Source organism: Thalassophryne amazonica, chromosome 2 (assembly GCF_902500255.1).
Source record: "Thalassophryne amazonica chromosome 2, fThaAma1.1, whole genome shotgun sequence".
Lineage (NCBI taxonomy): Eukaryota > Metazoa > Chordata > Actinopteri > Batrachoidiformes > Batrachoididae > Thalassophryne > Thalassophryne amazonica.
The window spans coordinates 23,842,012-23,866,104 of NC_047104.1; the positions used below are offsets into that span (position 1 = coordinate 23,842,012).

The window sequence follows — 24,093 nt, forward strand, 5'->3', positions numbered from 1 at the left end:
GCTTATGCCAGATATTTACAGATGAATGTTTAATGGAGATATGATTTCAATAACATAAAACTGGCAGCAGAAGCACTATATCTACAATACAAACAAATCAGAATACCAAAATATTCCTTTGTGAATCAAGTGTCAATGTGGCCTTATGTTACACTGATATCAATGAAATATAAAATATGAACTAATAAGCATTTGAATTTGTTTTGCTAAGAGTTTTCCTCTGTGTGCACCAAATCAGAAACGTATTTAGTGCCTTTAAAGTGGACATGGGTCAGAGTTACCTTGTCGCCTGGTTGGTCTGCTTCTTGAATGTAGGACACCAGAGAATCCACCAGTCCTCGCATCTCTCTCATCTTCTGCCTCGTCCGCTCATTCACTGAGCTCAAGTTCCTGCACATCAAACAGATACACTAAAATCAGACTCGGCTGTTATTACAGCAACCATAGATTGTACATCTGTGTGGCTCAGGTTGCCATTTTCATTTCCTGAATTTACATGTAATTCTACCTCTGACCATTAAATCCTCAGAGTCCATCTTTACAGGGTGCTACCAGAATACATCTGCAGCTACGCGTTACTTACCCGTTTCCACTTGAGTTTTTCTGGAAGCATTTTCTGCACAGTGAACTAGCCATGTGCCAAACAGAGTCCACAGTTGGGTCAAGGGCACGGAGGGTTTGGAGGGAGGTTTTGTGGGTGTTACCTGAGGCAGCCTGTGGTGTTGTAGAAGATGTCTTTCTCAGAGGGGCTGAGTGGAATACTGCCGCACAAAGGAATCAGTACTTTCTCTGTCAGTTCTGATAAAGCCTCTTTGGACAGCTTTTCTTTCAGGTTGTCTCTGGATGACAGATTCCACAGGACACCTGCGGGCACAGCAGCACAGAGGGATTTTCACCTCAACCGTACAATGAAAACAGCTTTTCTAAACATTAATGTACCAAGTAATGGCACTCAGATTGCATGATTAGAAGATGGAATGTTCCCTTTTAAACTCAGAGACAACAGGGCTCCTCATCTCAAAGTTAACACATGATCAAAACGTCCAAAACAACATTAAAGTCCTGATACTGGATCTTCATCTTTCTCCCAAATGTTTGGAGTCAAAGCTGAAGAGTTTCAGAGAAGAGTTTCAGAGTTCAAGAACTCTTTGACATTCAGTTGTAGAGTCTTTGGTTAATCTGTAGTCTCCACTGGGTAAGTATATGGTGTTAGGAATGCAATACTGTCCAGTTTGTACAGTGATTCCGTTAATATGTATTCAGAACTCAAAAATGTTTTAAACAACTTACCCCCACTCATAAAGGATCAGAATCAAGTGGGGGTTCAAAAGCATTGTGCAGGTACTGCAAATGCAAAACATGCACCTCATGCACCAAGGATGGCTTCACAGTCAGTTTATTAAAAACACATCATCTTACAAAATAAATACATGTTTTGTACACTCGTTTTGGCTGTGGACTAATCCTACTTAAAAAGCAATAAACAAACCCGACATTAGCATCCAGATAACGGCCCTGATGTCAACAAAACATAGCAAAATGCTGTAAACCATGATGGCATAGTCACGTTTGCTTTTGATAAACACCTCATTCAAGCAATCAGGAAACTGCTTCTGGTATATATTCAAACAAAAGCTAGTGAACACACCCAGAGTCCCCTTGTGGGAGAGCTCAGATTTATTACCTCCAACACCAAACAACACCGGAGGACAGAGGTTATAGTTTAAAAAAAGAAAAGAAAAACAATGGAGTGACTTGTAATTTTGAGGAGAGATGTTGCTTTGGTCCACCGAAGACTTTATTAGATTCATGTCACAGTTCACCTCATTGTTTTACTGTTTATGTCTTGAACACTATGTTACATTTTCATTTTATTTCATTGTATTGGAGTACGCGAGTATAGAAAATGGATGAATGGATGGATGATCTTGACTTCATAAACATTGACAGCTGTGAAAGTAATGATGTCAATGGCCATTATTAATTCACTGGCATAGGTATGTGTTATCTAAAGCCATATTACTAAAGCATAAGCCCCACCCCAAGAGCAGTGTTGTCTCAGAGGAACCAGCAGCTGGAAAGTAGAAATCATCTAGAAGAAGAATATAACAATGTCAGATGAACAAAATCCAAGGATTACTCGATCCTGGTGGAAGTACATTAGCTGCAATCCATCTAATGACATTTTCATCTGCTGGTCCTCGTGTCAGCACACATTGTAACATCAGACACTTTATATTCCCTTTGAGAAAATCTGGAATTCAATTTGGAATTTCATCATGCTCCACTGTGCTTAGCTCAAAAGTTAAAAAAATCAATGAGACAATTAACAACAAGCTCAGTGACTCACATCACACTGTCTGCTACCTGTGATGTTCTTTCGAAGCTCCTCGTCAGGTTCACTCAGGATGTTCACGAGATGCATCACTCCACCAGCATCTATGAGTGCTGCTTTGTTGTCGGCATTCTCGTAGATGAGGTTTCGAGTGGCGCCGGTGGCAAATCGCTGCACTTCCTGACTGTCGCTGGAGAAAAGCCGAACCAAAGTAGGTATACCATGGAGAGCACGGACCTATGGAGTGACACAAACAACCGCATACAGTGAATGCATACAAGTGGTGGAGATGAATAAATAACAATGTAAAAAGCTTTTTGCCTGTCCAGATTTCCTCCAGTGTTGCACATGGATGTGAAGACAAACCCCAAACATTTGTAAGATGAATTGACTGAGGGTACATAAGCACTTCTGATAACCTGATATGTCACATCACTGTGGAAGAAATCTGACACACTCGTGACTGCTTTAAATGTGTCACATTTGAGGGTTTTTGGCCATCAGCAACACAGCATCATAATGCGAAGTGGAACATTTGACTTAGGTCAGGTCTGGAAGCACGCAGTCAACCAGGCAGTCAACCACCGATCCAACCTTTAGACGGTAACCATCTATCTGGTGTAGCCCTTATCCACTTGCTGGGGTCCTAAGTAAAATGTGCTGGATCATGCACAGGGAAATGTGCCACACGGCCAAAATGTCATAGCTGACGCTCCCTAACAGCACAAGTATTACACTGCATCTGACTGTTCCTAAGTAACCATTTATTTCACATAAAGTCATTCTAGCAGTACCCAAGGATCCTCTGAAGACAGGCAGTATCAAATACATCTAGTCAACTTCTTATGTCACTGGTTAGTAACCAAGTCTGACAACTATACAGGAAAACAAGGAAGCACCAGGAACCTAAAGACTTGGACCATCGTTCTCCTGCAAAAGGAATTTGCCACACACAAGGTGGGTTTCCATGACCCTCCGAATTGTGCAATCTGAAGTATTTTCAGTTTGAATTGAACACTTAATGAAAACATGGATTTTTTAAAAACAAACAAACAGAGTTTTGCAGCTAGTTAACAGCCTGTGACGTCACCATGTTAACGTCCACAAAATAAGTTCAGAGGTGTTATTAGGTTCCAAAAATTGGGTTTTTCGGTTTTAGAAGTGTTTATTTCTCGCTAACTTTTACATAATATATGAGAGACATGCATATAAACACAAAGCAAAGCAGTTCTATTTCATTCCTCCTGACCGCCAGAGGGCGGTGCTTTAGCACCTGGATAGCTACATGTGTGCAAGCACAGAGAGGTCGAGAATATATACCAACAAAGTCACGCCATTGGACGTGACCTGGGTGACGTCACTGTTTGCCTTTATATGCCAGATGCACCCAGCGCTCGCTTCTTTTCTACATTCTCGCATTCTGAAGAGGTTGAGAACGCATTTAGCTACGATTGCCGCTCTCGCTTGTAGCCTCACAACCCACCTTCGGTTGGAGCTACGTGCACTGCACACGTCCTCCAGAGGCTGTGGGACACAGCTTCACCGTTTTGTATTCTTTGATTGACGCCTGTCGTGAGTACATCTTCATCGCCGGGTGTGCGCCTTCACCGCTGCTCTGCTGGGTATTTTCCTCTGTGCACAGTTGAAGTCATTAGCTGCTAGCCGCTAACCCTTTAGCTGTGTTGTTTCGACGAAAGCTGGCTACTTGTTTAGTTGTGTCGCTAACCCCGTTAACTACATGGTAGTGTGTGTATCAGAACCAGTATGGTGTACTGTGTTGGGCTTGCCGTGAGTGTTTTCCACTCCTTGAAGTACTTTCGTCTGCGCTGCTGCCATTTTGCTAAGTTCAACAGCTCCGCTAGCAGCTAGTGTTGTCATCGTTGCTGTAAGTGACTTAGCACTTGGGCTGTGAGTATTTCGGCTGTGTGCATCGTGTTATTACTGTGGCAGTGAGTGTTTCACGCTCTGTGCCTTGTATTAACTTTTATGCTGTGAATGCTTCACGCTCTGTGCCTCGTGCCAATCTGCGGCTGTGAGTGCTTCATGCTCCGTGCCTCGTGTCAAGTCTACGACTGTGAGTGCTTAACGCTTCGTGCCTCGTATCAAGTCTGTGGCTGTGAGTGCTTCACGCTCCATGCCTCGTGTCAAGTCTACGGCTGTGAGTGCTTCACGCTCCGTGCCTCGTGTCAAGTCTACAGCTGTGAGTGCTTCATGCTCCGTGCCTCATGTCAAGTCTATGACTGTGAGTGCTTCACGCTCCGTGCCTCGTGTTACGGCTGTGACTGTGAGCGATTCACGCTACGTGCCTTGTGTTAGCATTACGCTGCGAGTGATTCACGCTCTGTGCCTTGTGTTAGTACTACGCTTCGAGTGATTCACGCTCCGTGTCTTTTATTAGCATTACACTGCGAGTGGTTTATGCTCCACGTCTTGTGTTACTATTTACATCGCGTGTGATTCACGCTTTGTCTTTCTATCTGTAACCATCAGGGCTTGCATTAGCCATCTGCACGCAGTTCACAATGTTGTCAGGGCCTTTGTTGCATGGCTGTAGTACTTGTTTGGCTCCCTTGAGCCCAGATGATGGACATATGTTTTGCCCCTCGTGTCTTGGGATCGGACACCTGAGGGAAGCCCTGACTGGCGATGCCTGTCTTAATTGTGCCAGCATGCCACTGGCAGAGAGGTCTGCTAGACTCACAGCATTGGAAAGTGGGATGCCTAGTGCGACTTTAGCCTCCAGCCCCAGGAAGCAACCAAAGCGCCGTAAACGCCCACGTGCAGGGACCCCTTCTGCTATGAAGGTTACTCATGACCATGCTTTGGCTGAACAGGTCGATACGTTGACTTCTGAGTTTGCTCAGATTAAGTCCTTGCTTCTGAATCTACAGCCTAGGGACGCCGTAACAGTTCCTGTTGTCCCTAATGAGGCTGATCAAACCGATGTAGTTACTCAGCAGGAAGATGTCATGTCTATTGCTGCGACTGATTCCTTTTACATAACAAGTGATACAAACTGTGTGGAGGATCAGGATGAGAGGGGTCTCTCTCCAAGCCATTCATTAGTGGGCTCTCACACCTCTGAGGCAGAGTCCCTGCCGCAAACCGGACCTGGATTATCCTTTGTCAAGCAAGCTGTTCAGTTGGCTTTATCCAGGCTTGGGGTTGACAATCCCCCTGCGGAAACCACCGCTTCAAGTGCCTTTTTCAAAGTCACTCAGAAACCTGAGTTCAACGTTCCAGTTTTGCAACCCCAAATCATTGACCCATCTATCATAGGACTGCAGAGCCCTTAGCTCTATGTGTGATTCGGTGCAGTATGGTCTGAACTATGATGATGCTGATGCTGCTCGGCTGGATGTCCACTGCCCACGACCTCAGTGTAGGGTCACTGATGACCTCCTCACCAAAAGCTATGTCATAGCTTTTGGTGAGAAGGTCTCTCGCATTGGTCGCCTAGGCAACTCACTGTCCCATTTTAGCCCTTGCCCTCTCAAAGTCTCTGAGGGAGGCAGGGGTTGATGATGCTACTCAAAGTCTTAGTGATGCCTCACGCCAAACTTTTGCTTATATGTCCAGAGAGCTTGGCAGACTGATGTCAACCCTTACCATCACTAGACGTCAGGTGTGGCTTGCGCAGTCCCCCCTGTCCGAATCCTGCAGAGGTACACTCCATTCACTTCTACCAGGCCAAGTATTTGGACCTGCGGTTGGGAGTGTGCTGCTGAGGCTAGTAAATCTCGGTGACAGTTTGCCTCAGCCAGTCAGAAGTGCTATAGCTTTTCACTCTACATCCAGGCTCCCGCCTACTCCCAGAGCTGCACGTGCCTTCGCAGTTGAGGGCCAGCTTTCCCAGCGGCCTGCCTTTCAGGAGCCTACGGGCAGACCCCCGAGAACTGAGCGGCTTCACAGAGCTTCCGGTAATCGCGCCCAGAGGTCCTCAGGGATGCGAGGCAGAGGTGGTCGGGTCTGACTGCCAACCTTTGGCCCCCAGACCTTTTTCATTAAATCATCTCAGCCATTGGGGAGCTCAAGTTCAAGACCCATGGGTCATTTCAACCTTGTTCGAGGGTTACAGAATTCAGTTCAGATGTCGTCCTCCAACGTTCAATGGTGAGGATGACTGTTGTTTCCGACCCGGTGCAGTCTGCTGCCCTACAACGGGAGATTTTGGAATTCCTGGAGAAGGGGGCCATAGAGCCAGTTCACAGTTCAGAGCAGCTCAGGGGGTTCTATTCATTTTACTTCCTTGTTCCAAAGAAGGATGGTGGCTTTTGTCCTATCCTCGATCTCAGATGTCTGATCATTATCTCAAGGTGCTGCAGTTTCACATGCTCCGCACAGTAGACGTCCTTCAAGCTATCACACCAGGAGACTGGTTCACAAGTGTCGACTTAAAGGATACCTATTTCCATGTGCCAGTGGCGCCTCGTCGCAGGCAGTTTCTCCGCTTTGCTTTGAAGGACAGGCATTCCAGTTCAGGGTGCTTCCTTTCGGCCTCTCTCTCGCCCCTTGTACATTTACCAGATGTATGGCTGCAGCACTAGCCCCACTGCAAGCTCTCGGATTAAGAATCCTACCCTTCTTAGATGATTGGCTTGTCTGCGCTCCGACTCAGGAGCAGGCGCACATCGATACAGCTCTTCTACTGAATCATGTCTCTCAGTTAGGACTCACAGTGAATTTTGCGAAGAGTTCTCTTGTTCCCAGTCAACAAACAACCTTCATCGGCATTGCCATCAACTCCCTAACTATGACTGCATCGCCATCCCTGCAGAGAGTGGGCAATGTGATTCATCTCGTCTCACACGTTCAACGGACTGTGACACTGTCTTTTGGTTTGCTGCTCCAGTTGATGGGCAAACTGACTGCAGTGTCGCTAGTGGTACCTTTGGGACTTCTGTTCTTGCGTCCCCTACAGATTTAGATCAACAACCTAGGCTTTGTTGTCACAGCTACAGGGGAGTATTTGACACCCTCACCTTAGAACGCCTTTAACTGCATGTGTGACCATTGAAGGGCCGGATTCCTTGTTAGGTTCTTGTGATCAGTCTGTTGTTCAGACTATCCTTAACTCACGTGCTGCTTCTACCAGGGCAATACAGATGAAAGCTTTTTGTCCGGTGGTGTGAGAACCGAAAGTTAGACCCAGAGCGTTGCCCTATGCCTATTCTACTCAAATATTTACAAGAACTGCTGGAGAAAGGACTTTCTGTCACTACTTTAAGGGTTTATGTTGCTACAATCTCTGCCCGGCACGTCTACGTTGATGGCCGGTCAGTGGGTTCGCATTCCTTAGTGTGTCGTTTTTTGAAAGGTGCTTTACGTTTGCAGCCTCAAAGGCTTGCACGCGCACCTTCATGGGACCTTCCACTAGTCCTGGAGGGTTTAAGCTTATCTCCTTTCGAACCAGTTGAAAGTGCTGATCTTAAGTGGGTGTCAGTGAAAACTGCCTTTCTACTTGCAGTATCTTTGGCTACGCAAGTGGGAGAGTTCCGTGCCCTATTGGTCGCTGAGAACTGTTTGCAATGGAATTCTGATGGATCTGGGCTTACGCTGTGGCCTAATCCATCCTTTTTACCTAAGAGTATTTCAGCCTTTCATATTAACCATCCAATTTGTTTGGCTGTGTATGCCCCGCATTCTGACCCGGGATTGTCTGTCTCAGGTTCCCTGTGTCCTGTTTGAATGTTGAAGCAGTACATTATTGCAACTGCTGGGATTTGGAAAACAGATGCCCTGTTTGTTAGTTACGGTGATCACAAAAAAGGCTGTGCTGTATCAAAGCAGCGACTTTCGCATTGGGTCGTGGATGCCATGTTACAAGTATACAAGTCCAGCCTCCTAAAGTTACGTGCCATTCCACCAGAGGGATGTCTACCTCCTGGGCTGCACTGAGAGGTGTTCCTTTGAGTGATATTTGTGCTGCTGCTACGTGGGCTTTGTCCTGTACCTTCCCCCGCTATTACAGACTGGATGTGGCTGCCCCTCCTGCAGTGACTTTGGTGGTGTTGTCTGCCCCCACTCCCCACTGCTGATGCTAGGTGAGTGTAACTCTTCGTGACCTTGTTGGCATTAAGTCATCCAGGTGCTAAAGCACCGCCCTCTGGCGGTCAGGAGGAATTAAATAGAACGAGAGTTACGAATGTAATTACGATTCTATGAATTCCGGATGACCGCCAGAGTTGCTTGTCACTCAGAGTCTTGCGAGTTCATTCCGAAAAGAAGCGAGCGCTGGGTGCGTCTGGCATATAAAGACAATCAGTGATGTCACCCAGGTCACATCCAGTGGCGTGACTTTGTTGGTATATATTCTCGACCTCTCTGTGCTTGCACACATGAAGTTATCCAGGTGATAAAGCACCGCCCTCTGGTGGTCATCCGGAATTCATAGAACCGTAGTTACATTTATAACTCTCATTTTGAAGAGACTAGCAACTGACATCACGGTGCAGCTCTACACTGACTGGCTGTCATCCCCCGCCACTCAAAAATAAAGCAGAACAGATTCAAACAGAATGTGACATTTTAACCTCTTAAAATACCTTGATAGAGGTTGGACCTTATTCTTCACTGGAGTTGCCCAGGGTGTTAGGTTTCTGGCGGGTGTGGGGATACTCACAAGACCCCGGCTGAGTGCTGCTACATTGGACATTGGAGTTTACCCCCCTGCGCCTTCAGGTGGCAGGGGGAAAACTGTGACTGTTTGTGCGTATGCACCGAACAGCAGAGGCTTTACTGAATGACACTAATCATGACACGACAAAACCCAGCAGCCACATTCCATCAGTTAATGGAAACACTGTCACTTCACTGTTGTGCTTTGTTGACACAGAAAATATTGCTTAACGTTCACACAAAACTGTCATGTAAATCCAGCTCTCGGTACACATCTGAGTCCAGGAAGTCACTGAAAGCCTGGTTCTTTGTCTTTATCTAGGACCACAAACCCAAATATTCTGACTCCTCACTCAGCTTCTCAAATGCTGCAATTAGTACCTCCACTGACAAAAACCACAGCATTATCCACAAAGACAAGATCAGGGAACTCAAGTCCCTGGAAATGTGACTCAGTTGCTCCAAAAACCTCCACTGAGCTTCTCTGGAGCTGTTGACACATGGATTTGCTCTTATGATTTGGATCATAGTCTTTGTGTCTTTCCGATTCTGACTGCAAATAGATTCCACATTCTCTGGAGGTCAAAGTTCATACTTCCATCAGTGACGGGGGGCAAACCAAACCAGCTGCCAAACCAGCACCATATAGGGTCAATGCTATGATGTTTTTATTGTCTAAAGTTGACTGACCTTCATGCCAGATGTAACAAAATCCAAGTCATTCAAAAAGTTCCACTTTCAGCTCATCGATCCACTGAAGATTATCTCCAAAGACTTGGACCATTCTTGAAGGTGTGCTTTGATGTTTTTGTTGATTAGTGATGGATTTATTCCTGAAACTTTCTCTCATCTAGTCCATGAAGGTTTCACCTCATTTACTACTTTTGAGATTAAGTCTAAAGGAATACTTTGAAGTTTCAAGGACTTACAAAAGGCTTTGTAACCCTTACCAGACTTGTACACAAGGTATTTTCACAGGGTTATGTGTCTGTCATTTCTTGCAGCATGTCATCTGACTAGGGTATTGCGTGTTAAGTGTTGAGACCTGTCTCTGTCATGGAGTGTGAAAGATCACATCTCAGTAAAATTCAGATTTAAAAAAAGGACAGTAGTAATAAACAACCCAGTTAACCAATTAACTGGGCACTTGATTAATGTACTACATAACAGGGTGACAAATTTTATAGATGGTGCTAGTTGTATGAAATTTTCTTTTTTCTTGTAAAAAATAAACAAAATAAACATTATACTTGGGATTTTCTCATCTTGTCACGGCCTTAAACTAAATCCCATGTGACCATCTGATGCTCTTAAATGTGACACACATGAAATGGAACCTGGGATTAGAGACATCAGGAGAAGCCAAAATGTATTCATGACAAATCAAATAAATAAAACATAGTACAAAAGGCACATAAGGTTACCTGATTTTTGGCATCATTGCTGTGGTAACACTGGTGTTGTATATATGCTGCACCCAGAACCTGCATGGCTTGATCAGAGTCGGACAGATACTGGACAGCTGTTGGCATGTCCAGACTGTGCATCCTACACAAAACACACACACACACACACACACACACACACACACACACACACACACACACACACACACACACACACACACACACACACACACACACACACACACACACACACACACAGTGCTAAGTGCTTGGCCCAGGATTTGTTGCCCTGTTGAAAATAAGGTGCTGTCAGTCTGATCCATCATCTTGATTTTCAGTGAATTGGGTCCTGATTTGAATTCAGTAGTCTTTACTTGTTTTTCAACAACCTTCTTTCACCGTATGAGTGAATGCTCTTTTATAATTAGCTGACCTTTGCATTTTAATGGGCCCAGATATATCTGCTCACATGACTTACAAAACTGCAATTGAACTCCAGTACAGCAGTTTACCTGATAGGTTAGTTGTGTTAACTGATAAAAATGGCTCTCACCCTCCGAGGGGGTCGTTGCTGTGCACTGATGCTCCGTCCACCACGTCCACTCCTTTTCCGACACTCCTCAGGCTGTGCTGCGAGGCAGCGCGGTACAGAGGGGCTTGGTACTGTCCTGTTCCTGAAACATGACTGGCCCGGGGCATGTGCTGTTGCCACTGTGACCCCCAGCCATCATTCACCATGCTGGCTCCCCTGCCGCTCCCGACCCAGCCCTCCTGGCCAAAGGAGCCTTGCTGCTGGTAGTGCTGCTGGCGGTTGGTGATACGACTGATGGTGCGGTGAGAGGGACCTCTGTAGATGTACTGATAGGGCAGCTCCTCAGCTTGCCAACACCCTCTTCCCTGGGCAAGGGTTCCACTGAGGCTACGCCTCAGAGTGCCAGGAGCAGGCGCAGTAACCACATGGGCAACCTGCTCTGGAGGACCTGGCACAGACAGGGGAAACATCTCCTGGTCTGTCTGGCACAGTGACTTAGAGCGTCTGCTTCTGCTGTGTAACTCGCCAATCTGGTGGCTACTCTGGATCACGGTGGCTCCAGAGCGTCTCACCTTGGAGCCAACTTCCACAGCAGAGCGAGACGAGAAACCACGTGAGGGAAGAGTTGCCGGAGGAACCTAAAAGACAGGTGGGTGAGATCAACTCCAGGTTGGTATAGTCCAAAACATTGGTTTTAACAACAAGGCCAGTTCCTTTGTTTTTGCTCTACACAGCTGCAGACTTTAAACAGATACTGCAACAAAATATTATTTATTTGTTCCAATATTATTGGTTAGTTTGATATAAAATGTGATCTGTTCTGTGTTCATACATCTAAAAGTAAGTAACAGGAAAAAACAACCTGACAAAAACCAAATGAACTGGCCTTACTATCCCAGCACATTTAGAGGAGGCTGTATAAACAATGTCCAAAAAGTCTGATTAAAAAATGGTAACATTCCAGAACACTCACAGGCTGCTTGTATTACACCATTCAACTGATACAAAAAAATCTCATCAGTATGAGAAGCAACAATAGGTGGACTTCCATTACCCTCCAATTTGCACAAACTGAAGTAGCGAATTGAAAATACACAACAAAAACACATATAGTTTGGAACTAAAACTCAAACATGTCACAAACGTTTTTATCACTGCATGAGGTGGTTTGTCAGGTGACTCGAAAAACCTCCTGAGCAGGAATATTTGCCACAATTCAGTATGTAACTTTATGTGAGTACAAATATTTATTCGCAACAGGTAATTAACAGGGCCATATGTTTAGCTCCAGATATCACTTACCATGGTGGACAAGTTCTGTGTCACATACACTTGCCACATGGCAAGTAAAACAATTTAACCAAATATTCATTCATTCATTCATTTTCAGGCGCTTATCTGGGTCTGGGTCACGGTGGCAGCAGTGCAAGCAGCTCATCCCACACTTCCCTATCCTCGGCCAAGTCATGTTATTCTTCCCAGGGGATCCCAAGACGTTCCCAAGCCAGTTGTGAAATATAATTTCTCCAGCGTGTCCTGGGTCTTCTCTGGGGCCTGATCCTGGTTGGACGTGCCTGGAAGACCTCCTTAAGGAGACAACCGGGGAGCATCCTCACCAGCTGCCCGAACCATCTTAACTGGCTCCTTTCAATGAGAAGAAGTAGCGGATCTACTCCAAATCCCTCCCGAATAATTGAGCTTCCCCCCCGTCCAGTAGTGTAAGCCCAGATACCTGATTGAGGAATCTCAGTTCTGCCGCTTGTGTCCACAATGTGATTCTGATTTGCAGTCATTACCCAAAGTTCATGACCACAGGTGAGGATAGGAACATAAATCGACTGGTAAATTGAGAGCCTCACCTTCTGGCTCAGCTCCTTCTTCACCATGATGGTCCGGTACAACACCCATACAATTTCAGATGCCGCCTCAATCCTCAAACTCTCTCCTAACCTAGAGAAGACAATCCACTGTCTTCCGACAGAGGGTCATGTTCTCAGATTTGGAGGTGCCGAATCTCATCCCAGTCACTTCACACTCAGCCTCAAACCTGCTCAGTGCACATCAGAGGTCACTGCCTAATGAACCCAACAGAATCACATCATCTGCAAAAAGCAGAGATGCAACTCTGAGGTTACCAAACTGGACACCCTCCAGTCCCTGACTGTGCCTTGAAATCCTGTTCATGAATATCACAAACTGGATTGATGACCAGGGCAGACCTGGTGGAGTCCAACTCTCACTGGAAATAGGTCTGATGTAATACAGAGAATATGCACACAGCTCCTAATTTGGTCATATAGAGACCAGATTGCACATTGCAGCAAATCCAGTACCTCATACTCCCGCAGCACCCCCCATAGGACACCCTGAGGGACCCGGTCATACGCCTTTTCCAAGTGCACAAAACACATGTAGACTGGTTTTTCATACTCCCAAGACCCCTCCAATATCCTTGTGAGGGTAAAGAGCTGGTCCACCGTTCCAAGACCAGGACGGAACCCACATTGCTCCTCATGAATCTGAGGTTCGACTTGCGGCCTTTCACAGGGAGGCTGAGGAGTGTTATTGCTCTATAATTATTATTATTATGACCCTTTATGACAGACACAAATAGGGATGGAGTCACCTCACCCAGAATAGGGATACCAGGGCCACCTGGTGCCAGGCCTGATGGAGGAGCTCACAGGCAAGCGCACCGTGGGACCCGGTCGGGCTCAACCCGAAGAGACAACACTGTGTCTTCTTGATGTGGGCTCACCACCTGCAGGGAGTCTGTAGAGGGTCTGGTGCACTGTTTTTCTGGCACTGGACAGGGGCAAATACCCACACGGACTGAACACTGTTATGCAACTTAACCAAATAATCCATGTATATTACAATAAAAAAGGAAATGCTTGAACCAACCTAAAGGTGTTACCAATTGGCACAATTCAATTACGTTGGTTCTTTTTTCAGTGAAGATAGATAGATTACACAGCATGCTCTACCTCCTTCTCATCTCATCTTAGTACTGTCAGATGATTAAAAAATTAAAATGATTAATTACAAGGTTTGCGATTAAACAAAATGAATCAAATTTCATAATATATATTTTTAATATCACTCTTCAAATTGCAAAGTATATATACATGCTCTCAAAAACACAAAAACAATGAAGAAAAAAATTCACTCTTACATACAATTAGAGAAATATTATAATGTATAAAAATAAACTGTGCAGTCTCTGAACTTTGCAAATCATGAAAATACTGAGTAGGATTTATTGCTGCACTACAAAATGTATGTAATTTTTTTGTTATCACTTAATTAAGGTGGTGATGTGTGTGATATCAATCAATCAATCAATCAATCAATTGATTCAATCAATCAATCAATATAGTAATTTTCACCTTGGATGTTTGGGGTTTGTTGTGTGATTTGAGAATAGGAGGGTTAGTTCTGTTACATATGTCACAGAGGTGTTAAAAATACTATGACATAAATTCAGCTTAAATGAGGAGTCCATCCATCCATCCATTTTCTTCCGCTTTAAACGGAGTCGGGTCGCGGGGGCAGCAGCTCAAGCAAAGCCGCCCAGAGCTCCCGATCCACACAAACCTCCCCCAGCTCCTCCGGGGGAACCCCAAGGTGTTCCCAAGCCAGCCGAGAGATGTAGTCCCTCCAGCATGTCCTGGGTCTTCCCCGGGGCCTCCTCCCAATGGGACGTGCCCAGAACACCTCTCCAGCGAGGCGTTCAGGGGGCATCCGGAAAAGATGCCCGAGCCACCTCAACTGACTCCTTTCGGCGTGGAGGAGCAGCGGCTCGAATCCGAGCTCCTCCCGAGTGACCGAGCTCCTCACCCAATCTCTAAGGGAGCGCCCAACCACCCTGCAGAGGAAACTCATCTCGACCGCTTGTACTCGCGATCTCGTTCTTTCGGTCATGAGCCAAATCTCATGACCATAGGTGAGGATCAGAACGTAGATCGATCGGTAAATCAAAAGCTTTGCCCCCCTACTCAGCTCTCTCTTCACCACGACGGTCCAATACAGCGACCGCATCACTGCAGATGCTGCACCGATCCGTCTATCGATCTCACGCTCCATCCGTCCCTCACTCGTGAACAAGACCCCAAGATACTTAAACTCCTCCACTTGAGGCAAGGACACTCCACCGACCTGAAGAGGGCAAAGCACCTTTTTCCGGTCGAGAACCATGGCCTCGGATTTGGAGGTGCTGATTTTCATCCCAGACGCTTCACACTCGGCTGCAAACTGCCCCAGTGCACGCTGAAGGTCCTGATTTGACGAAGCCAACAGAACCACATCATCCGCAAACAGCAGAGACGAGATTCTGTGGTCCCCCTCTACACCCTGGCTGCGCTGAGAAATTCTGTCCATAAAAATAATGAATCAAATCAAATCAATTTTATTTATATAGTGCCAAATCACAACAAACAGTTGCCCCAAGGCGCTTTATATTGTAAGGCAAAAGCCAAACAATAATTACAGAAAAACCCCAACGGTCAAAACAACCCCCTGTGAGCAAGCACTTGGCGACAGTGGGAAGGAAAAGCTCCCTTTTAACAGGAAGAAACCTCCAGCAAAACCAGGCTCAGGGAGGGGCAGTCTTCTGCTGGGACTGGTTGGCGCTGAGGGGAGAGAATCAGGAAAAAGACATGCTGTGGAAGAGAGCAGAGATCAATCACTAATGATTAAATGCAAAGTGGTGCATACAGAGCAAAAAGAGAAAGAAACACTCAGTGCATCATGGGAACCCCCCAGCAGTCTAAGTCTATAGCAGCATAACTAAGGGATGGTTCAGGGTCACCTGATCCAGCCCTTACTATAAGCTTTAGCAAAAAGGAAAGTTTTAAGCCTAATCTTAAAAGTAGAGAGGGTGTCTGTCTCCCTGATCCGAATTGGGAGCTGGTTCCACAGGAGAGGAGCCTGAAAGCTGAAGGCTCTGCCTCCCATTCTACTCTTAAAAACCCTAGGAACTACAAGTAAGCCTGCAGTCTGAGAGCGAAGTGCTCTATTGGGGTGATATGGTACTATGAGGTCCCTAAGATAAGATGGGACCTGATTATTCAAAACCTTATAAGTAAGAAGAAGAATTTTAAATTCTATTCTAGAATTAACAGGAAGCCAATGAAGAGAGGCCAATATGGGTGAAATATGCTCTCTGAACAGAACCGGTGACAAAGGGCAGCCCTGACGGAGGCCAACGTGCACTGGAAACAGGTTTGACTTACTACCGGCAATGCGAACCAAGCTCCTGCTGTGGTCGTACAGGGACCGGATAGCCCTTAGCAAAGGACCCCAGACCCCGTACTCCCGGAGCACTCCCCACAGGGTGCCCCGAGGGACACGGTCGAACGCCTTCTCCAGATCCACAAAACACATGTGGACTGGTTGGGCGAACTCCCATGAACCCTCGAGCACCCGATGGAGTGTGTAGAGTTGGTCCAGTGTGCCGCGACCAGGACGAAAACCACACTGCTCCTCCTGAATCTGAGGTTTGACCATCGGCCGAATTCTCCTCTCCAATACTCTGGAATAGACCTTACCGGGGAGGCTGAGGAGAGTGATCCCCCTATAGTTGGAACACACCCTCCGGTCCCCCTTCTTAAACAGAGGGACCACCACCCCGGTCTGCCAATCCAGAGGCACTGTCCCCGATCGCCATGTGATGTTGCAGAGGCGTGTCAGCCAAGACAGTCCAACAACATCCAGAGACATAAGGTACTCAGGATGGATTTCATCCACCCCAGGAGCCTTGCTCCCCCTCTAGCTGCCACCTTATCGTGGTGGGGGAGTTTGCGTACCCGGATGATCCTAGGAGATATGTTGTCGAGGGCTTTGTGCTCCCAGTAGGGTCTCCCAAGGCAAACAGGTCCTAGGTGACGGGTCAGACTAAGGGCAGTTCAGAACCTCCATAACCAGTAAAAAATCAAGGACCGAGACGTCGCCCGGTATGGCGGAGCCGGGGTCCCACCCTGGAGCCTGGGGTTGGGGCTCGCGCGCGAGCTCCTGGTGGTCAGGCCTTAGCCCATGGGGCCTGGCCGAGCTCAGCCCAAAAGAGCGACGTGGGCCCGCCCTGCTGTGGGTTCACCACCTGCAGAGGGGGCCATGGGGGTCGGGTGCAGAGAGGATTGGGTGGCGGTCGAGGGCGGTTGGCCCGGCGGTCCGGTCCATGCTCACAGCCCCTGGCTGTTGGGACGTGGAATGTCACCTCGCTAGGGGGGAAGGAGCCTGAGCTTGTGCGGGAGGTTGAGAGATACCGACTAGAGATAGTCGAGCTCACCTCCACACACAGCTTGGTCTCTGGTACCCAACTCCTGGAGAGGGGCTGGACGCTAAATGAGGAGTATGTGTGCAAAAACAATAAACAAAAAAAGGCAACACTGGTAGAATTATGGGATGCTGCAGATGTAACATTAAATATAAAAATGGAAAAGACATAAAAAGTGGCATAAGATGACACCTTTAATAATTATCTCATTGTATCTCATTGCATTTAATTTTTATATATGTAAATTGAACATTCAAATCCAGAAGAAAAACATCACGAATAATACAAGAACTCAGTGGGGCTTTTAATTAATGATTGTTAAAGCTGGACAAGTGTGACTGTGACCAGACACAATAGTAAACGGTTTAGTTTTGTGCCTGACCCAGAAAAAAAGGAGGGTGTGGCTCCCCATCTTTTGCATTCTCAAGAACCAAAATTGTGTGTGAAGTTTTAACTCAATGGATGCAATGTTGATAAATGTTGGGTCCTCAGAATACAAAAGATTTTTCTGGGTCAGGCTCATAACTTCTCCATATATATATATATATATATATATACGAGGTCTGTTAGAAACTATCCGACCTTTTTATTTTTTACAAAAACTATATGGATTTGAATCATGTGCGCTTGCATCAGCCAAGCTTGAACCTTTGTGCGCATGCGTGAGTTTTTTCACGCCTGTCGGTTGCATCATTCGCCTGTGAGCACGATTTGAGTGAGCAGTGGTCCTCCCCCCTCGTCGGATTTTCATTGTGAGAAAAATGTCTGAACGATTTGGAGCTTTGCTGCATCAAATTTTTCCAGAAACCGTGAGAGACATCCAGGTGGAAACCATTCGGAAGATTCAGATGGCTTTCAAGGACGATTCTATGGGGATCACACAGATTAAGGAGTGTTACAACTGGTTTAAAGACGGCGCACAATGGCGGACATACCACTTTTTCGGCACATTCCACTGTTACTGTTATGTGTCGGACGCAGCCCGGAGAACCGACCAGCATTTGAAGGACCCAGTATAAAATAAGCAGAGCACGGTACAAAGGATAACAGAGTTTAATAAACATAACAGTGATGTGAAAAAATACAAACAAATAAGTGTGCGGTCTGGCATGGCGGATTTGCGGTGTGCTCCCAGCAGCACAAAACGGTCCGGAGCCAGAACCAGTTCGGACCCAAGGACCCCGCCGACACCCCCCAGGTGGCCGCGACAAACCGAGTCTGTGAAAGAAGAAATCATTATGTGAGTCCACACTCAACACACAGAGAGACCACTCAAAGGTGTACAAACAGCAAACACTTCCTGGCTTAATTGCAAATCAGCTTCCCACCCTGCAGGCATAGAACACCCTGTTCACAAAACTCCACTGCAGTGGAAGCTGATTTAAATGACCAACATACAGCTCAATATAATAAGGTGTGAGGGACACCACATTTACTGACTGTATAAATGTTAGTCACAAAATCTAACGTACCTCAGGAAGTGTGCTGACGAGCGTGAGACCTCACCCCCTCCTCTTTCACAGACCATGCATCAAACCTGGACGTTCTCTGCATCCACTGATGATGAGATGGCTCTTGAGACGACGATCTCACCCGTCTGGTCACAAGGTCGAGTCTCTGGCAAATACACACTGTGTACTCCAGTCTTAAATGCCACCATGTTCCAATCCATGTAGATGCACCACAGCTGTGAGTCCTGACGAGCCGCAGGTGATCAGCCTCAGGTGATCAGGGTGAGGTCCTGATAAACTCAGCTACACAGCCACTCAGTCCCAAATGCGCACCACCTGGGAGGAAAACCAAAAGACAGAAACAAAAGACACACAAAAGCCAGCCAGGCACGCCAGCCACAACAGTTACAGGAGTTTTTGTCATGAAAAGACGTGCGGAGGAATTCGCACGTCGGGACGGAGCCCCTAATGGAGAACAAAAAGCAACGCCGTGATGAAGCCTCACAGGACATGTTGTGGCATGGCCAGCTCATCCACAATTTTTCGGATAGTCACACGACTGAAAAGCCACCGAAAGCCGTCTGTATCTTCCAAATGGTGCAAGAGCTGGGCATGTTACAACATGTCCTGTGAGACCAACACGGAGGTGCTTTTGTCCCGCGCCATTAGCGGCTCCGTGGCGAATTCCTCCGCTCCTCTTTCCATGACAAAAACTCCTGTAACAGTGGAATGTGCCGAAAAAGTGGTATGTCCACCTCTTCTGCCATTTCTGTAGTAGTCAGACGACGTCCCGGATCAACACAGCGTTCAGTTTGGAAATGATCTGTTCGTTTCAGCCTGTCGATAGCCGCTCGGAGCGCGGCGTGCCCTCGGCCATTGTGCGCCGTCTTTAAACCAGTTGTAACACTCCTTAATCTGTGTGATCCCCATAGAATCGTCCCTGAAAGCCGTCTGAATCTTCCGAATGGTTTCCACCTGGCTGTCTCTCACAGTTTCTGGAAAAATTTGATGCAGCAAAGCTCGAAATCGTTCAGACATTTTCCTCGCAATGAAAATCCGACGAGGGGGGAGGACCACTGCTCACTCAAAGTGTGCTCACAGGCGAATGACGCAACCAACAGGTGTGAAAAAACTCACGCATGCGCACGAAGGTTCAAGCTTGGCTGATGCAAGCGTACATGATTCAAATCCATATAGTTTTTGCAAAAAATAAAAAGGTCGGATAGTTTTCTAACAGACCTTGTGTATATATATATATATATATATATATATATATATATATATATATATATATATATATATATATATATATATATATATATATATACCGCAATGCTAAAATGTCCAGTTCCTTTGACTTTGTCCTTACATCAGGCATGCATGATTTGAAATCAGAAGTCTTGTAAGCCAACTGTCCATTCAGGATTGTTTTACTGTGTTTCTCTCCTACAGGTGAAGAAGGCATCAAACTGAGGAACGATCTCAGGACCTTCTCGCTGTGCATCAATACTGCTAGCCACAAAGCCACCGTGCAGCCGCCTTTTTAATTACTTATTCTGAAATTAAAGTTAACACTCTCAAGTACCCTCTGCAACACCACCAAGTACCCCAAGTATGTGTATCCCTATTTTCTAAACACTGTGATAAAGGATGCATGTGACCTTTGACCTTTATCAGCAAAAACACTGCAGTGAATCAAAGAATGAGATGTTTTTGTTCCACAGTCCCTTTGTTTCAGTCTGCCACAGAAAATTACAAGCTCTCTGGAAATTAATAAATTACTGTTAAGCAGATTAAAGAGTTCTATACATTTTTTAAAACTGTTATTGTGGAATTAGCCGTTATTTTCACACTATGCAGACCTCTTCCTGCAACACTGCAAAAGAGCAAATATTGATTTAGAAATACTCTGAGTGTAGGTAGTATTGTCTGTGCCAGTGTTGCAGACTGAACGGTTCCCCCCTAAAAATAGGTTTGTCCTGCCTTCACTGCGCACGCGTCATTTGGGACCACAGCAGCTCGTCTGACTCTGACTCTCTACACCCAAAGCGATCAAAGGGATTAATGGGATTATTAACCATCAGATGACAAGGTAAAACCTCTTAAATCATTCTAAAGTCAGTTTTAAGCAGAAACAAGGCGATAATCAATGAGCCGCTACTGACGATCTGAAATGACGGAGGTGCAGTGAACGCATCAGCTTGCCTCATTGTGGCGCTCTGATCTCTTCCTCTGTCTTTTATGATGAAATAAGGCTGAATTTATCAATCAATCAATCAATTTTTTTTATATAGCGCCAAATCACAACAAACAGTTGCCCCAAGGTGCTTTATATTGTAAGGCAAGGCCATACAATAATTATGTAAAACCCCAACGGTCAAAACGACCCCCTGTGAGCAAGCACTTGGCTACAGTGGGAAGGAAAAACTCCCTTTTAACAGGAAGAAACCTCCAGCAGAACCAGACTCAGGGAGGGGCAGTCTTCTGCTGGGACTGGTTGGGGCTGAGGGAGAGAACCAGGAAAAAGACATGCTGTGGAGGGGAGCAGAGATCGATCACTAATGATTAAATGCAGAGTGGTGCATACAGAGCAAAAGAGAAAGAAACAGTGCATCATGGGAACCCCCCAGCAGTCTACGTCTATAGCAGCATAACTAAGGGATGGTTCAGGGTCACCCAATCCAGCCCTAACTATAAGCTTTAGCAAAAAGGAAAGTTTTAAGCCTAATCTTAAAAGTAGAGAGGGTGTCTGTCTCCCTGATCTGAATTGGGAGCTGGTTCCACAGGAGAGGAGCCTGAAAGCTGAAGGCTCTGCCTCCCATTCTACTCTTACAAACCCTAGGAACTACAAGTAAGCCTGCAGTCAGAGCGAAGCGCTCTATTGGGGTGATATGGTACTACGAGGTCCCTAAGATAAGATGGGACCTGATTATTCAAAACCTTATAAGTAAGAAGAAGAATTTTAAATTCTATTCTAGAATTAACAGGAAGCCAATGAAGAGAGGCCAATATGGGTGAGAAATGTGGAAATGATTGTTGTACAAAAGCTTCAGATGTCTCTTGCTGAGAATGATGATGACTGGAGTGCAGTTTTAAGCAGAAATGAGGTAATAATTGGTGAATTGATGATGCTTGCGCAGTGAAGGCATGGTGGACCAATTTTTAGGGGGGACCGTTCGGTCTGCGACACCAGTTGTGGAAAAAGGTTGTAATGGGGAAAAAAGGGTTTTTCTTTTTCCTATGTATTGTAACTGTACTATTTATTCTATTTACTATGATATTAAACAATATTTACTACAAAAACTTCTGCCATGGCAATCAATATTCATATTTAACATGACATATAATTTAATAATAATGCCAGTTTATGGGTATTCTAATAATGACTGATACCTGAAGAAACTAGAGGTTTCATGAAACATTTGCTTTCTATTGTATTTTATTTTTTAAGGCACTTTGTATGCACAAAGTTACAAAGCACTCCAAAAAAAAATGTTATGTATTATTGCAGTTGTTAACTGTTGCAGCAGCAGTGCTTTAACTGTGGTTAAACTGTCCTGACCACATGGAGTAAAAGGTGGTGCAGGTGGTTCCATCATCACACGCTCCATCTTCCTTTCAATCGTTTGCAAAGCTGCCTTAGTTGAGAATGCAGGAAGCTCATTCTGGCCTTTCCATTGTTGACTGGACAGTTCAAATCAACTGACTAATGTCCTGTTTACATATTCGTCCCTTCATCACATTGTTCTAAATTTGGTCAGCTTCCACTTTCCTCTTTCCCGGCACAAAGGCAGGTAAGGCCTGAACTAACACGTGCAAATATTAGTCATATGCAGTACTGCTCATTTTATGCTGTCTTTAGTTGTTTTTATTGACAGTTTGCATACATATAATTATTTAAATACAGTACTTAATATTGCTAATAATCCAGTGGCACTTCAGTCTTTATCAGAGTTCGTTTGATTTGCTGCACCACATGGCTCCCTGTGGTTATGCCCCCGGTAAAGAGGAAAAGGTATGATGGAGCGTTGTTAATTACTAAAACTACATTCTACCTAGGAATAATAATAATTTTAAATTTTATTTATACCGCACTTTACATTTACAAGAAAATCTCAAAGTGCTAAGTAAGGCATGATTATATCGAGAAAACATCCGTATCAGCTGATAATAGCTGGAAAAGTTAATTATCATTATCTGCAGATGTGAAAATTTGTGCTGACAATTATAAAATAACATGATTTATTCCAGTCTCTATGGGTAATCATCGACCATCTGTTGTTCGCAGCCCGACAATTCATTAGCAGCCTGAGGCTTGCTAAGGAAATGGTGGACTGCTAACGATAGATAGAGGGCCTGTGATAAATCATAGGGCCTGGAATAAATTATGTTATTGTCATTATTACACAAACACATACAAACCATATCCTCTATCATTCATAAAATAAAGAACATCCATTACCCTACCATTTACCCTACGGTCAGCTTAGCTACAAATAAGGATGACAAGCAGTTGACGTTTGTAGTTTCATAGATGTTTCAGAGCGTGGCTAGCTCATGGCTACTTGGTATTACGGTGCAAAATGTTTAACAATAGAGTCTAAAGGACGGGAAACCCAACACGGATACTATGAGCTTTTATTCTGTGCTTGATTACTTGATGGAACCAAAGTTTGATTTGTTTCACAACATGCATCACTGTGACATTTCTGCATCACTAGTTAGCTTGCTAACATCACTGCAACATGTTTTGTAAATCACATCAGTGGTATTATCTGGTTACAAAAGCGTTTTTAGATTTAGATGACATTACTGGCTCACCTTTCATTATTGGCCTACCTTTGGTGACCCAATATAAGGTATCAGCATCCATCTAGTAAACATAAAAATAATATGACTCAGTCAATCTGTGCGATTCTCTGTTTAAGAACAGGTGTGATGGCAGCACCCTACTATTGCTTTCAAGACACATAACTGACAGACTGCGTCAGTATTCACAGGGCAAATGGGAATACATTATGGGGATTTTACAATATTAACCAAAAGAATACGCTGTAGCTTTATTATGCTGCTACTTCTTACATTTAATATTAAAAACTCTATATCGTGAGGCTGACAATAAATCAAGGTTGTTGTTTTTTTTCAAAATTTGAAATCCATAATCAGAATTTTTTAAAACAATAAACCATTCATTCCTGTTCTAGTAAAGGAAATTTATTTCATATAACATACACCTTAAATCTAACACTTCCTGTTGGCAAACATTTGTTGATGTCCTTTGTTATTAATTGTATGCACTTGGTTGCCCACTTGTTTGCATGCTTTTTAGGCTGTTTAAGATGTTCTCAACTCTGTTCTCTCTTTTTTTTTAAACACTGAATGTCTTTTCATAAAACTAAAAATAATGCACAAAGTAGGAAAACTCTCATCCCACTCAAACAGGATGTAATTTATCTTCTTTTGGCAGTGGTTTCTTT

The 24,093-nt window shown here is 45.0% G+C and overlaps 1 pseudogene; it reads right to left on the bottom strand.

Annotated features, from left to right (window-relative positions):
* Positions 1-24,093, bottom strand: part of LOC117522933 — a 247,761-nt pseudogene that overhangs the window by 120,760 nt on the left and 102,908 nt on the right.